Source organism: Parasteatoda tepidariorum, chromosome X1 (assembly GCF_043381705.1).
Source record: "Parasteatoda tepidariorum isolate YZ-2023 chromosome X1, CAS_Ptep_4.0, whole genome shotgun sequence".
NCBI classification, from domain to species: Eukaryota; Metazoa; Arthropoda; class Arachnida; order Araneae; family Theridiidae; genus Parasteatoda; species Parasteatoda tepidariorum.
In genome coordinates, this window is record NC_092214.1 from 5,239,119 (window position 1) to 5,257,076 (window position 17,958).

The window sequence follows — 17,958 nt, forward strand, 5'->3', positions numbered from 1 at the left end:
GATTTTGAACCCCTCCCAGGAGACAAAGGAACACCGGGATCAAGTATTGATAGAAATTTGCCTTCATTAAAGACTTCTTGATGGCTAACCAGCACTTGCGTTACATAGATAGGGAAATCATGTATTCCCCCTACTGTTAATCTGACGTCAAGAAGACTAACCCATGATCCGCCTACCACTGAGGATATTTTACGTCAGCACTGTGGTCGGTGCGATCCGGGTGCAGAATTCGAATCGAGCAGCCATCACTGGGATTCGAACCCGGTGCACCCCATTGGAGCGTGAGCGCTCTATATGCTGAGCCATCATTGCTCAATGAAGTTCATTATTGTGAATGATGAATATTTTAATTTGCGAATATTTTCTTATACTTATTTTCGTACTTCACAATCATCATATTTAAAAACATAGCTTAAGAAGGAGAAATGATTTCCGTTGCAAAATTTTTCAGATCAGCCTGTTTCTATATTTGGTCTGACAGCTCCTCTCCAATTCATTCTAAAAACCAATTCAATCTTGAGACATCGAGGCATCGAAATATGAGAAGCCTCTTTATTTTCAAATTTCAATAATTTTAATTAGATCGGGACTTTTAAAATAAAGAAGAAAAAATATCTTTTGTCACCCATTTACTACACGAAGAATGCTTTTGTACACATTTCGTTTGAAAACTACTACCTCAGAGTAAATTAACCTTTCACACCAGATGTTTTTTTAAGCTACATAACTTTGATTGATTCTCCTAATTTCCGTTTTCCATTTAACGGAGACTTTTTGTTTTGTGTTTAAATAAGATGATAACTCCGTTTTTATGTTAATCATCCTTTTTTCTATTTAGATTTTACGATCATTTATCAATAAAAAATACTAAATTAAAACTTAGAGGTTGGCTAAAGACTTAAGCAGAAAATCGTTATTTTTTAATTATGTACCTAGTTTGGTAATTATTTTGTCCATTCATTAAAATAACAGAAAAAACCGTTTAACTCAAAAATAAATATGGTTAATTTTAGGAAAATAATTAAAACGAAGATCAATGGAATGGATATTTAAAAATGAAGAATCTTAAAAATAATTTTTTTTTTCAATCTAAAAATTATTAGAATTTATTTCAATTCAAAATGAATTCGAACTATCCAAACGCGTAAGATTAAAATCATTAAATAATAGTCACACTGAGAAAGAAAGTTTGGTCAAAGCTGTCGAAATATGGTATAATGTACCTTGTTTCTGGCTCTTGGGGAACAGTAAAATCCTTCGATATTCACTTTGGTAAAATCAGCAATAAATATGGTTTTATATGTGATGAAATTGATAAATGTTTTTTGGTAAAATGTGGTAATTTTACCATGAAACCTTAGAACATGTCATAAAAACCATTTATTCGGTTAAACTTGCTTTTCAGTTTAGTATTTTTACTGAATGTGAAGTAATAAAAGAGCAGTAATGTTGAAAACCAGAATTTTCAGTAAACCGTTACCATACGAATGGAAAAATTACTAAATGAATGGTTTAAATGCCGTATATTTTGGTTCATATTACTAGAATTTTAATTTTTTTACCAGAAATGTCATTACGGTAATTTTACCAAATAAAAATACGGAAATTTTACCAAACAATGAGGCAATTTTACCAAAATATTTTCTCCTTTCATTCAACATTAAACTAATGCCCTGTGTCACAGTTTTATTTGAGCAAAAAAAAATATTAGAGGATTTCAAGTAATATTTTTTACAGTGCAATCAGAAATTTTAATTTATTTTGCAGCTTACAGTGTATAACACACATAATAAGTTATCTCTGTTCACTAATTTTTTACATTACTTTTAAATTTATTTTAACTTGAAATGCATATATCTGAAAAAAATACTAAGCAACAGTTTAATGTAAAAATGTCACCTTTCGGAAATATTGTAGCTTATTACTAGCTTATCCTAAGCTTTACAATTAGAAATTAATTTACACGTGTTACTTCCATGACCCCCTAAGATGTTGCAATATTCTTCTCCACGTAAATAGCGAAATTAATATTCGTTATTGTATACTGCGAAAAAAGTATGGCCAAAACTACCAGAATATCGTAAAATTTACCACTTTTCTGACTTTATGGGAACACTGAGAAGCTTGATGACTTTAACTAAAGGGTGTGGCTATGATTTTTGCAGAATTAACAATAAAACATTGTTTCTTAATCTGAGATAAAATTTGGTAGATAATTTTATTATGATACTTAGGTAATTTTATCATGATAGAATAAGGTAATTTTATCATGATACCTTAATGCATTGTACAAAAAGCATTTATTTTGTTGAATTTGTTTTCCAATTTTTCATTTAACTAAATCTTAAGAACTATAATTTTTAAACCAAATTTTCCCGTAAGTTGTTACCACATCAAGGGAAAATTTACTATATCAATGGTTTAATTACCATATATTTTAGTTCAAAATATAATTCATATTTTTTTTACCAGAAATGTCATTAGCATATAGTACAATAATTTTTCCAGAATTTTTTCCTCCGTGCAGGAAGTTATTTTTGTTCCAAAACTCTATTCTGGTACATCACAAAAAGATAAAATAAATATGAGTGCTCTCAGGATTTATCTTTTATTATCCATTTGAATCATTGAACAATTTTAGCTTCCTGAAAAAATTGTCCCCAAAGATTCATCCACCTGTTCATAGGATGTGGAAACACTCTTATTAAATAAATTCTAACAATATTCGATGTAGCATCTTTGAACATAATATTTTTTCCTATATTAGGCATACAATGGGATATGTATAGCTTTATATTAGGAAGAAACGTTTTGTTAGTCAGCTATTTCATACCAGCTATGGGTATTTAGAAGCCTAGAATATCTAAAAAGATTCTTAGCAGCAGCAAAAAATTAAAATTCAACGACATTTTTGAATTAAAAATTTTATTAAAAACACAGAAATATGCTTCTTATGTGTGTAAATTTAGTGATTGAATATTAAGTTATTTTTTTATTATTCCTTTATATTTATTTATTAAGCTCATATATGAGTTTATCATTTTCTTTTGCCTTTAGAAAAAAAATATTTATTTATTTTATTGCTATTAATTTATATTAATTTATTTCATTAATTGCCGACCGGTCTGTGTAGGGGCAGGGAACTGTCCTTGCTTCAGAAAGGTTCTGGGTTCAAATCCCGGGCTAGGCATGGATGTTCTTTCTTTCTCTGTACTATCTGTCCTCATTGTGGAAGCGACGTTGACCTACCTAATATGGTGCCCCTGAAAGAGAGGCCAACAAAATCGCCCTGTATATGCCTGAATTGACAGATGTTAACACAGGTGGGCATTGGAAATTTTAGCCGACCGTTCGGTGTAGGGGGCAGGGAACTGTCTTTGCATCAGAAAGGTTCTGGGTTCGAATCCCGGGTAAGGCATGGATGTTTCTTTCTCTCTATATGTGTTCTATGTCCTTTCTCTTTTGTGTGTGAATGTGACCCGCCCTATAAACGGGTTGTGGTAGTGTGACGTGGGCGACGCTGCTCCACCGCCGTGTCCTCGCCGCAATTATTAATTTGTTTTATTAACTTCATATTAAATGCTTCTTTATTCTGAAAAAGCTTGGCAGAGTATCATTAAAGATAATTAAAATAACACATGCATTTCCTTGCAATTTTAATTATTCTATAGTTTAAAGATAAAATAATTTTGATTACTCGTTTGCTTTTATAGGACTTATTTTTAATTAATGATGAATAAAAATTAGCAAATGTTTCATATTACGATTGCTTAAAATGTAAATTGAAAACATTGGAGATTTGATATTTGATTTTAAATACATAGCTGCGAACATTTATTATTTAAATTTGTTATTTGAAAATTACTGATAGACATATCGTCAAGTCACATTGTGAAATGTTCACAAGAATCTGAAAGCAAGAGAAGGATCTGAATAAGAACGGAACAAGGATCTGTGACAAGAATCTAAATACAATGCTAAATATGAAAAAAAACGTACATTGCTCTTCTAACAGAAATCAATGTTTAACACTGGTTAAGAGGAAAACAATGAGATAATGCATAAAAAATGACCAAATGACGCAAATTACCATGAAATGGGTGACTTTTCATCAAATTTATAAACGTTTGCTTCTATAAATGCTTTTATATTGCAAAATATGAATATTTCACTATTAAAAAAGGGCTGTTTAAATTAAAAATTGACAAGTATGGTTGCGTAAGAAATGCAGAATGAAAGCAACATTGCGTACGATTGAGTAACCTGCCCAGATGAAGGCATTAAATGTGAAAGTAAAGTTTATCTAAGAAGAATCTGTTCAGAACTGAACAACGTGAAGAAGTAAAATTTTTTGTGGCAGAAGGTGATTGCACCATTATTTTACTTCTTTCAAACAAAGTGCTGCAAAAGTGTCTCAACTCATAAACCTTAGCACATCCGAAATTCATGCACACTTTTCAAAAGAAATTTTACTCTATTTGTTCACAGCTGTTTTTTAAGACATTAATCACTATAAATAGAAAGCGTTCCCTTATAAATGCTAGCATTATTCTCAACTTCAGCTAGTAGAAGTCTTACTATTGGACATGGTTTTGTTCTAGAGAGTTTTCATTCACTTTAAATGCTTTCATGCGAACTGTTTAATAAGCAATTCGGAGTCCGTGGTTCATTCTCTTTACGTTATTTTTTAAACCCAGGAGTTGGATTCCCTATCGCGACTGCGTTTCTGTCATTATCGTCCACTTTTCATTTCGACAACTCTTATTATCTTCACACGACAACTCTTATTATCTTCACGTGGTAAATAAAACTACATTTTTAAATGGTTGGGAAGGATTCAAAATAAATTTTTTCATTAATATGTCCACTAAAAGCACATACTTAGTTGTTTTAAAAATAATTAATTCTTGTTCAAAATGATTTTTGTGAAATAGTTATTTGATCTGATTCTGGTAATTAAAATTTTGTTAAATGACTTTTTTTGCTTCTTTTGTTTATCGTTCGAAACAAGTGTTTTTCATGAAACAACTATTCCAATGTTTGGAATGGAAATATTTTATAAATAAACGAAGAAAACAATAAAAATAAAAATTGGAAGCTAAACTAATTCGCAAAACCATCACGAGACGTGTTTTAAAATTTGACCAAGAACAGCAAGTTAATATATCACATTTATAATAATAAGGTGTTAATATAGCGCGTAATAAATGTATCTTATGCTAGTTTTTCCTTTAAGAAAACTGTGTTATCCGATACCTCAAAACTTAATTCAAAACAAACTAATAAAGTTTATCGCGCATTTCAAGAATAAATAAAGCAATAAAGATAAAAATTCATTTCTATTCAACTATAGATGATTACATAAAAACAATTGCACTTTATATGATGTGTTATGAATAATAACACGAAAAATCTCTTACTTAAAAATAAAATAACGATATTTTTTTAGAATTTTAAAGTGCGAAAGTTATTTTATAGTCGATCTATAAAATATCAATCTGAAAATTCAATGTAAAAGATTTAAGCGCTCCAGTGATCTGTGAGTTAAAAACCTCTTTACGACATTTTTTTCGTTAAAGCCCTATGCTAGTTTAATTTCTCTTCACAAATCGTGATAGAGCTCGAAAGTAAAGCCCAGATTTAGATTTCATTTTATCGCAGTGCGAATATGTCGTTAAACCAGGAAACTTCCTTTCACCCCACTGAGTTAAATGAGTTTTCTTCCGTTGCACTTAAATTTACAAGTAAACAGAAAACTATGCTTCAGTTAGTAGTTGATAAATAAAATAAGAATATTTAGTAGTTGTTTCCTTTCTCTATTTAAGTTATCAATCACGTATATCTTATGGTTCTAAGATCTCAAAAGTGTATTAAAGCTATTCTATGGTAATTAAAGAATTTTCAATATAAAGCATATTTTTAAAATATTTATTTGTTTCAATATTTACTGATATATATAATAATATATTATATATATAATCACATATATATACACACACNTATATATATATATATTTCTCAGATGAGTGGTAAGTACGTACTTTATTTACATCGAACTAGAGCTGCAGAATGGGCTATGGGTGATGGTCTGGGGAAAATCCTTGGTGATGATCCGAAAACATTACATCTCAATTTTGATCTTCTGCAGAAAAGATGGCTTATCTGCTTTAGTAGCTCGACGGCCTGCACGCGAATAAGACCACTTCACAGTAGAGCAGTTTAATGAGGACTGATACCGCGTATCTTCGATCCCTACCCAGGCCGATCAAAGTAGTGACCCAACTGCTTACTGACAGCAGCCAGTGATGCTTGACTTCGGTGTTTCATTGGAAGCCGTGTCTTTACGATTAGTCCACTGCGGGACTCAGATGGACTAAATTGCATTTTTAACCTAGATAAATTTTACATGATTTCAGCCTTTTTTTTTATAGTGAATAGATTTATTTTACTGATTCAACTACTGACATTAGCTTTGATTCTAAAACAAACTAAATTCTTAGCATTTTTGTTCAAATAATTGAAACTAAACCAACTTTATTAAGCAATGTGCCAAATTTACCTTGTAAAAATGGATAGTCAAATATCACGAAACTTTCTACTTTTTTGACGAAACTGTTTCTTGGTATATACTCAGGGCAAAAATTTCGTCAAAGTGACTATCATCACTTCTTCAAGGAAACGAATTTCGACAAAATTAAAGAAATATTTCGTCACTCTATTTTTTTTTCCAAAAAAACCTTTTAGTGCAATGTACATAAATTTTTTAATAATAATTTTAACTTGGGCACCATATAGATCACTCAGTACAAGAAGAACATATAGGGCAGTGAAATAAAGTACACCGATGTCCAAAGCTCGATTCGATTTTCAAAACTTACTGGTAGGAGGAGATCTACATGTCTTTGACCACCATGCATATCGGTCAGCTTAATTCGCCACTTTATTTTCTATTGTCTAGTCTTTAATCTAGTTTCGTCATTCTAGTTAACAATCTACCACGATGCACTACGATAAGGTTTTGAGTTGAGGAAATATTTTCGTCATATATTGGAGTTTTCGTGTTTTGTCACAAATCCCGTGATTCTGTGACAAAATGATTTTCAGAATTACCAAAATACTGCTCAAAGAAGCTGAATCGTCAAAAATGGGAGGTTTATTTTTGAGAGTGTACTCAAAATCTTTATTATAAAAATAACTATCATACGCAAATTTAACCCAAAAAGGAAGTCTATTACTTTTATCATAGCAAACCATATCAAATCATATCAAATTTTTAAATAAAATCACCAATAATTTGATCATAAAAAGTACTCCCATAATGAGGGGAATTTTTTTATTTGATTCAGATGACAAAATTTAATACCGTTTAAAAGGAGAACGCGTTGCTAAACTTTGTTAAAATTGCTTATAAGTATTCATTTTAAAAATAATTCCTTTTGATATATTTATATTGTATTTTAAAAGGTTAGTAAATTAGCCATGATGATAATAACTACTTTCCTCAGATTTGTCTTATAATCAAGCACAGGAGGATACGTAAATATTAGTTATTTTTAAAACTTTAAGATTAACTACCCAATTTTAAGAAATTTCTCGCTCAAAAATTAACTATCTCGATTTTTATTGCGAACTGTAGCTCAAATTTAACACTGTAACAAATATATAAAAACAATGTTTAATAATTACCACTTAATATTTATACAAAATGCTCTTTAATATATATAGTTCCAATGCAATACGTTAAAAATTAATATAGTTATAAGCATTTAAAGTTTCTGGTAAAGGTTTTAGCACTTATAAGCCTCAATGTATGTATTCCCTCACAGCATTAATTTAGTTACATAATAAAGTTATAGTTTTAATGCCAAAAACATAGTGGCACAATTACAACCATTATGATATTTAAAAATCAGTTAGAAAATGTTTTTAGTCAATATTAAATGATTAATAATGAACATTTATTCAAAATACACCGTAAAAAAGAAGCTCCAGTACGATGCAGAAATATTTGAAAAGTCATTAGCAATTCAATTAGTTTGCATAAGTTTGTTGGCTTATAAACCTTAGTACAATATTTTAAACGATAATAAAGATGTTTTCTCAATTGAGGTAATGTCGTAACAAGCATACATTATATAAAAGAATATTAAAAGGAACAAAATCTCTAATTTACAACATCTTAGAGATATAATTTTAAAAACAATGTATGTACTTAGAGAAATTCATTCGGATAAACAGTAATGCACAAGCAGAACGACCCCAAAGCAGGCTAAAGTAGATATGTGATGATTCAAAATTCAGTCATGTGACTTGATCATCCACTCAGAGATCTAAAATAAAAACATTAACTTTTACTACGATTCGTAGCCTTATGTTTAAACTCATAAGCATATTGATATAGTACAGCAAAAAATAAAGTACTTGATTTAAGAATAAATCACTAATTAAGGTATAGATATAAAGCAAAAATTGGAAGAATCACAACATTTTGGAACAAGAAAAATTATAATTATTCACACAATGTTTCATATCAAGTATAGCAAATGAGCATTGATTTATTGTTTTTAATACGTAGTAATTTTTTTGGAGTTATGATCAAACTTTTGAACCTACGAATCGAATTTAATAAATTTTACATTGCTTATTGTTTATTATTACAAAAAAATAAACACTAAGTTCCTAAAATTATAATCACAATTAGTGATAAAATAAAAAAAAGACATTTTGAAATACAGGGATGAAATTTAATAAAGTTTTTGATTTTTTTTAAAAATTACATGAAATACTTTATTCGAGAGATTTTGATCGAAACAAATTAAATTTGAAGAAAATGAATAAAGTTTTTTATTTTTTATCGATTTTACAAAAAGCCAAGTAATGTAAGAATTACAAATTTTCAAATCGTCTGATTTGCTTAAATCGTCAATACAAAAATTCACAAAAATTAGAGAAGACTCAGTATTACTGCTATTAGTAGTATACACAATATGGCGAAAATTCAGAGAAGATTTACATTTTTACGCAACAGATAATGAATATATATGATAGTCGAGATTTTGAAACAAAGTGACATAATTCATAGGTAAATAAAACTTCTAGCATAATTAATATTCATATGACAGTAGTAATTTTTTTTAAAAACAAGAACAAAATAAAAATAACTTACTTCATTCGAAAGTTGTTCCAGTATAAACAACAGAGAATTTCTGTTGATTGACGGAGATCTGAATTATGGAGAAACATTTTTGCAGCAATAAAGGCTAAAATGAAAGAATCGTTTGACTATAAAAGTTTCCGCATGAGGGCGCTAATAATATCTCGACTGAGAGTTAGAGAAATTCTGTAGTTTTTACTTATATACATATATATATANTTACACCTACAATACAAAAATCAAGTGTTGATTATTAGAAAAAAGATTATTAGAAGAAATGTCCAGTTTGTGCTTGTGTCAATATTTCAAATATGTTCGTTAAAACGAACAATTTGCAATATTACGTTCATAGGGTGGAACTGCGAACCCATTCTAATTTTCTTTTAGCCAAATGCATGTTTTAAATTTTATGAACGATAAAACCCCTCCTAAAGAAACCTCTCTTTATATAAACATTATTATAAAGATAAAAAGGAAAATAAAAAAAGATAAAAAGATAAAAAAAAATTATAAAATAAACTATGGAATGCGAAACTTATTTTCAGAAACCGTTAAAGATAATCCTTTAATAGTTTTAACAATAAGAATGATAACAAAATATGTACCAAAACCATTTTTGACAAAAGCATTTTTCAGAAAAATAATAAGTAAATTTTGATGCGCTTTAGGCAAATGAATTCTTAACATAGCTTAAGGTTGTAACCTAAAAATCCTTACACGGTACTTTTATAAAATTGATTAAGAATTTCATACACAACTTTAAACAATCAACTTACCCTCTTTTTTAGTTTTTTGCCTCGAACTAAATCAACATTAATCTCTGATCTTCAGTTGTTTACGTTTCTTCCTAAAAAATGAAATTAAAATTACTGAGATTTACAAAACGCTAATATATACAAGTATACGCTTTTTCAAAATAAAACAGTTTTTAAACAAAAATTGAGAAAGATACAATTACAAAACTTAATGAGTTAAATATCTATTACATTTTACAGGTTTTGAGTGACGCAGAAAAATACATATAAATAAATCTCAATATATTTTAAAAATCTATTTTATTAATTAAATATATTTTTCAATCTATTTTTTGCTTTTTAATTTGAATTTTTCAAGTGCATAGATGACGTTTTCAGCACAAAATAATATATTAACAAAGGCTTGAAAATGATTTTGTTTACTTCTGTTAGAAAAGCCAGTTTTAGCTGTTTGCTTCATACACAGAAAATGTTTTTTAACAGTCCATGTTGTTGTTATCAAAACAATTTAGTAAGCAAAAAATATGAAAGGTTAGACTAAAAGAAACATTTTTATTGTTTTATTTGAATTTGGTAATTTTCAAGGGAGTTTTACTTCAAACAATTTATTTATAAAATTTTTATTAAAAAAATTGATTTTGACCATTTTTGATTTTGTCTTAATGTCTTCTATGTGTTCTTTTATGAAAATCACCTGATCCTGATTTGTTGCTCGTAAGTTAATTTTTCAATTTCAATTTTATAAAAATAACTATCATGATTCAAAATTAGAAATGATTTCACACTTAAAGCAAAATGTAGAGCCACAATAAAGTATAAGTCAGAAGTAGGAAGATCACAGAAATTTACAAGACAACAAACAAAGTCGAAGACAGAAGTAGAAGACAATAAACAAAAATTATGTGATTATTTTTCTTTTGGATCATATTTGCTATTTGTAAATTGCATACTAAATAAGCTATTAATTGATACTATATGAGTAATGCTTCAAAAATGCATAAAAGTTGCAAAAAAAATATGAATTAGATTGAGAGTTAAGTTAACTGACACAAAAGCTGTATTCAGCTAGGAAAAAACTACAACATTCCGTGCATAGAGTAATAAACATAAATGATTCAAGAAACTGCGTCTGGAAAATAACTATGGAAAAGCCAACTATAAATGGAAAATCACTCAGAAAACATATTTCGAGGAAAATTTATATTTTTCTAAAGCTAAATAAAACTTTCTATGACATTATTAAAATTTAAAAAATTTAATAAAATTTAAAAAATTTTTGCACTTAATATATAGTTGTTTTTCTTTTCGATAAACCAAGAAAATCTTTCTTGACACCTTTATGCCAATTTAAAAAAATAAATAAAACAGAAAAAATACATTTTTGGAGATGAAACTAAAGGATTAAATAAAGTTTTATCAAAACCTACGAAACTGATCAGGTAAATTCTGCTGAATTAAAAAAATACATATATACATAAAATTTTTAGGAATAAACTTCTGCCTTCATAAAGCTCATTTCATTTTATTTAAATATATAATGTTAAATTGTATTTGATAATGAGCTACAACAAAAAATAACGTAATTGTTTCTTTTTCAAGTAAATAAAACACATAACACAAATCATTTTTTATGGCGCATTCACGATTTAAAAGCTTTTTAAAATTTTATTTAAAAAAAACAAGCTTGAAAGTGTTTGAGCAATTTTCTAAAATAATTTATATTTCGTTTTAAGATAATTTAAAAAAAATATGATATCTGATTATTTAGGTGGTAAAAATTGGTATGTTTTGTTAACAAAAAATCTTTTATATCCTAATGCAACCACAAAAATTACTGGGAATTTTCATAAGTTTTTATCTGACGTAATGAAATAAAAATACAAATGCGAAAGTTCAACTTTACAGTTTTAGTGACTCTAAAAATACAAAATATAGAGTATTGAAATGCATTTAAATTTTAAGTAATTTTAAAAATGGATTATTTAATACATTTATTTATATTTGAAAAAACATTTTTTTTAATATAGTGAAATTGCACAAAAAAGATGCATGTATTTTTAGAAAAACTTCAATAAAAATTGCGAAATTTGAAAAAGAGAAAGTGTTGGATTAAAATTTGTTTCAAACCAATTGCTGATTAATGTTTTAACTAATTGAAAGCATTCAAATATTTAAATTTACCAATAATTAATGATGTTATAATTAAAAATATTTTTCATTGAAGTAATAAAAATTCAGTGAATCCGACAAAGATTGTGATAAAATGCATTTTTCTCTTTTCAAATCTGTCTAAATTGTCTTCATTCAAATTTTTCTTAATTGTCTTCTTTTCTCTTTTTAAAGCTGTCTTAAATGTTGTGATTAAGGTAGATTGATTATTTGGTAGATAATTAAGGTAACGCTAAATATTATGAAACGTTTCAATAAAAAGCAAATAAATTTATAAATAACAACTGACCAATAGACCAATAGAGTTTTTTTTTACCTGATTAAAAGTATTCAATCCTTTACATTTACAGATAATTTGTAATGCAAAAATGAGAATAATTGCTTTTTTAAAACTTTATTAAAAATATTTTTTCTTTACTTAAATCTCTTAAAATTTGGAAATTTGTAAGCTGCTTGAAGGTATATTTTTTGTTTATTTTTTTTATTTTGTTTATTTAATTTTTTTTACCTGATTGAAAGTAATCAAAGATCTACATTTACAGATAATTCGTTATGTGATAATTAAAATAATTTGTTTTTCAACATTTATAAAAAACCATTCACATTTGATTAATTTAATCCCTTTTAAAATTTGGAAATTTTTAAGCTGCTTTAAGGTAAAAATCTGAAGTAAATAAAATTTTAGTGAATCCGTCAAAGATTGTGACAAAATACATTTTATCTCCTTTTCAAAGTTGTCTTAATTGCAGCGATTAAAATTGACGCGGAAATATTTATGAAGGCAACACTGAATAAATTGCTTTTGGTACTTAAACAAAAGCTGACTGGTAGTAATTAATGTCGGCAGCATAAAGCAAAAGAAAACTCATCTAATAAGCTATTTGTAATAATTTTTCTCTTCTGTTCTCACTGCGACTGTCATTAAGGAAAGAAATAATTGCATTATTATGACATGAATAACATTGTTCTTTGATAAGTTTTGTGCTTAATTAATAACTAACTTTTTTTAAACAATCTAGTGAAGTTTAAGGAATAAACTTTGATTTGATCTAAAATTACATTGTACTCTTCTAATTGTGTTTCTTGAACTTGCTTTAGCTCATTCTATTTTAATACGTAAATTATAATAGTTTTGGAAATTAAGTTAAAATATTAATCACAAAAAACGAATTTTTCAAATTATTTTAAGATAAATTTATCAACTTCATCTGCAATTAAAATAGTATGATTGTTGCAAACAAAAGTAAGCATGCTTAAAATTATAATAAGGAATGCTGTGAAAACAATTGCTATAAAATTTTATTCATGTTTCAAAAAAAGGTCTGAAGTTTGTGCAAAAATTCGGTGTTAAAATTTAAAAAGATTAACTTAAAACCAGTTTTTTTACCGATAATAAAAAATTTTCATAATAAATTTTCTAAACTTACCAGTATTCAAGGCTATTGATAGAAATTGCAATAGAAAATAATATAAAATCCAAAAAAAAAAAAATCAATATTTTCTTCTTTAATTAGATCTTGCAGATAACGATTTTAATGTCTGAATGAGCGATAAGTACATGCCTTATATATTTCATAATAAGGAATAATATTAAATTCTGTAAGATATTTACAAATAAATCAACTTTACTAAGTACGTGTTACATAGGCAAGTCAGTTTTAATATAGGTTATACTGAATATATTTTAATGATTTAACTAGATTCAAGTAGCAAATTTAATTGAATTTTAGAAATATTCACGAAACCAATATATATTAGTTATTTCTCAATATAAATAAAAGTTTAAAGAACACAAGACCAATCTACACTGTAAAAAATGGATACTGAAATATCTCGAAACTTTCTTCATTTTTGACGAAACCGTATCTCGGTATATGCTCTCAGTAAAAATTTCATCAAAGAGACGAAATAACTATCGTCCCTTATTCGAGGAAATGAACTTGAAGAATTATAGTTAAAATTCATCATTGTATTAAAGTTATAGAAATTCTAAAATCATCATTCCATTAAAATTTCGTCATTTTATTAAAAAAAAAAAACACGCAGTGCTTAATGGTTCTACTTTTTCTAGTAATCACTTTGTCGCCGACACCACTTAGGTGGATCAATGTCTACCAAACAACACAAGAAAGAGAGACAAATAGAAGAAATAGATAAATTGCACTCATGCCTAGATTGGGATTTGAAACCGAGATCTTCCTAGAGAGAGGCGTGACCACGAAACAGGCCGCCCAGCTTATATCGTCACTTTATTTTCGATCGTCTTGTCTTCATTCTTGTTAACTATCTCCTACAATGCACTGCGATGAAGTTTTAAGTTAAGTAAACATTTTTGACGTATATTTGAGAGTTCGCGTTTCGGTCCCGAAATCGCAGGATTTGTGATTCGCAAAATTAACGAAATACGATCTTTAACGATTCTCAAAATTAACAGACTGCTAAATTGTCCAAATTGAGAGTTTTATTTCTGAGAGAGTAGAGACAACAAGAAATTAAAATATACCTTTCGAACTGTAACAAATACCAATTATTGTCCTCTCTTTAAGTTAGTGACATTAAAAAAAGCATCTATCAACTTTCGCACCATCTAGAATTCAGAAAAGAAACTTTTATAAAATTACTTAGTTAAAGAAATATGGGAATCGCAAAGTCTAAAAATAAGTCAAATAATAAACATTGAGTTCAAGAATATTTCTTATGCCAGAAAACTTGAATGAGAAACTTATAAAGAGAACTAGAGAAAAATAAATTTTAGCATCATAAGAGCTAATAATAGTAGGTTCGTGCTGTTATGAATTAGATTACTAATGAAAAAAAGCTTTGTGGATTCAGCAAAAGACATAGAACCTATGATTGTTACGTCTGCAACCATATTGCAAAAGAAATTATAAGATAAAAAGCTACACATTCTTACCGGCATACAGACTTTCGCCTGAAAAAAAACTGAAAAGCAAGATAAAAGATTTCTACGTAGAAGAAACTACTTGTAAATGAAATCCAACTTGTCTCTAATGCTTTCTGTATGGATTGAGCATTAAAATCTCAAGAGGGAGCAATCATAGAGACAGCAATGTGTTAGGGCAATATTTATGCCTTCAACTACCTAAGGATTTCACCTTCTAAGCCCCAGTCACAGAATGAAAATCCGTAGACATCACCTTAGCGTCAAATATGATTTATAACGACTGCTATCAAAGAGGAAGGAGCTTGGATCGACATTGCCATCGATTGCAAAATTGTTCTGGAAATTTTCCTTTCTTCTGCAAGGTACTTTTTTTCTTAGAGTAGTTATAAGAAAGGCAAACAAATATTTTGTTATCTCATTTACATAGAAATAATACTGATTGAAATTGATAGATTGCTTCATGCACAAATAGTTATTTAAAGTTGAACTGGTTTATATTGCAAAGCCTGGTTTATAAGATCTTAAGTATATCGAGAAAAGTTTTTGTAAATGGTTGGTTTAAAGTTAAAAAAGGCCCTTACAAAACCGTGTTCTTACAAGCATAGCTTAAATTTAACGAGAGAATTTTCACATATTTTTAGAAAATTATTTTATCAGTAGTACTAACAAAAAAAACAATTATAATGACTATTATTTGCAAAAAAAGTATGGTAGTTTAGGATTTTTATACAAGATAGAAAATTAAAATAAAATTTCATTGTAATTTAAATTAATTCATTTTGAACTTAAGTTAAATTTCATATTTTCAAAATATAACTTAAAATAAAAATAACGTTAATGTTGGTTTTAAATTAATTTATTTAAGTTAGAATCCATTAATAAAAGTGTTACATTGTAAAACATATTTTCAGAATTACAATGATCTACATTATTTACCAAAGCAAACAAGAACAGAATTTTACGTTTGTTACGTAAATAGGTGAATATTTAAAAGGTTTTTTTCTTATGCAAATTTTAAAAAAATGCCGACTAATCAAAATGAAGCTTGATTAGGATAAATAAATTTACTTAATTCATTACAAAATAAATATAAATTATTCAAAGCTCCTGAACTCATTAAATAAATATTTTTAAAAAAATATTAAGGAGCTAGAAAGTGGCAAAATTACATTTTATATCATGAAAGTAAAACATTTAAACTCAAGGCAGAATAAGAAATAGTAAATAAACAGAGCCTCAAATTATTTCCATTGATTTGAACTTATTATGATGATTATTATTTTCAATAATTAAATACGCATAAAGCGTATTTAATTATTGAAAATAGGTGAATAATATTTCATTTTTTCTAGAAAATCATATAAAGCACAAAATAACGCAATAACGCTGTTCCTCTCTGAAATAACTCATATTTTATTTTCCTTCGTTTAACCTGTGTTATGGTATTTCTAACAACTTTAAAAGTTTTAAAAATTCAAGTAGTTCTCTCAATGGTATTTCAGCTGAGACGTACTTAGTTGCTTCTGATATTATCGTTTGATTAAAATAAAAAACCCCAGTGTTTTAAGTAAAATCAATTAATGATTTATTTAAAATTTATCATTATCGATTTTCATGAAAAATAAGATTTCAGCATATTGAAAAAAAATAGCAGATATGAGTTTTAATTAGGGTGACCATTCATCCTCAAATCTTGAAGACTTTCCCCGAATTTCAATAGTTGTCCTAAAAAACTTTCAAGATCATTGAGGACATAAAAAGTCTCTAAATATGACTGCAGATGTCCTCGTATTGTCCATAAATATTTTATCGTTTCTTATACGCAGTGAAATATCATGAGAAAAAGAAATCAGAAATGCGCATGTTTTATCAAACAAGACAATTTTGGTCTTACGGAGAATACTGCAGAAAAGCAAAAAATGTACCACGCTTAAACCAACTTCGGAAACTCCATACTCATCTGAAAATAATTTCAGCAAAAAATAAACTAAAAATCATGAATTTATTCATTTTACTAGTGTTAAACAAATGCAGAATATCATATGATATATCAAAACTGCTAAGTAATAATATAAAGATTGATGAATATAGTTCTGCATCTGTTATTAGTTATTTTTTTAAAAGAAAAAATCTTTGTTGCACAGAAAAATTAATATTTCCCATAAATATATAGGGTTTCTTGAATCTTTAATCTTTTGAGGACTCTTCACTGATTTGTCTTCAAATCATGATTTAGAAACCTGGACACCAAATTTTTTATAGAACTTTCAAGCAAAAACATGACAAGGCTTGTTTCAACAAGTCTTTTACACAAGGTTTATAGTCACTATCATTAAGTCGACATCGTTTTAAATTTTGGTGGAGAGATAGATAAGTTTATGGTAAACCAAAATTATGTAATTAATATAATACTTGACTTGAGTTTTTCAACTACTAACACTGTCTTTTGAATCTAGAATAGATATAGCATGTGATTTAATTTTATGTATGCGATGATAGTGATTATCATTTAGTAAACATGATTTGATGGAGAGGGGAATAAGTTCATGGAGAGCCAAAACTGAGGAACTAATATTACACTTCAGTTATTCAATTAATTTTTCTCGTCTTTTGTATTTAGAAGAAACATTCCTGATAAACAATAAATTATCTATGTGATGATTTTTATTTCATATGGGATGAAATTTTGGTGGAGAGGTAGATAAGTTCATGGTAAGCCAAAATTGTACAACTAGTATTACACTTGAGCTATTCAATTAGTATCCACTGTCTTATGCTCATTAAAATTTATACATATATATATCTATATATACATATCTATATATACATATATATATGTATACATAAATCCCCGGGGGGATGAAATTGCTAAAAAAAGCCTCTTAAATTGCTCTCTACATGAAATAAAAAATAATTAAATCATTCATCTTGCTTCATTTTAATTTTTTTACTTCGTTTAATTTCTGATAAAAATA

General features: G+C 27.6%; 1 protein-coding gene across 2 annotated transcripts in view; it reads right to left on the bottom strand.

Annotated features, from left to right (window-relative positions):
• The window catches only part of LOC107440096 (SCY1-like protein bma), an 811,210-nt gene that overhangs the window by 367,762 nt on the left and 425,490 nt on the right, over positions 1-17,958 (bottom strand). For both annotated transcript variants that reach the window (XM_071187972.1, XM_071187971.1), the window contains one exon: positions 9,931-10,001. The gene's annotated coding sequence lies outside the window, so the exon portion shown is untranslated. The remainder of the gene's footprint in view (positions 1-9,930; positions 10,002-17,958) is intronic.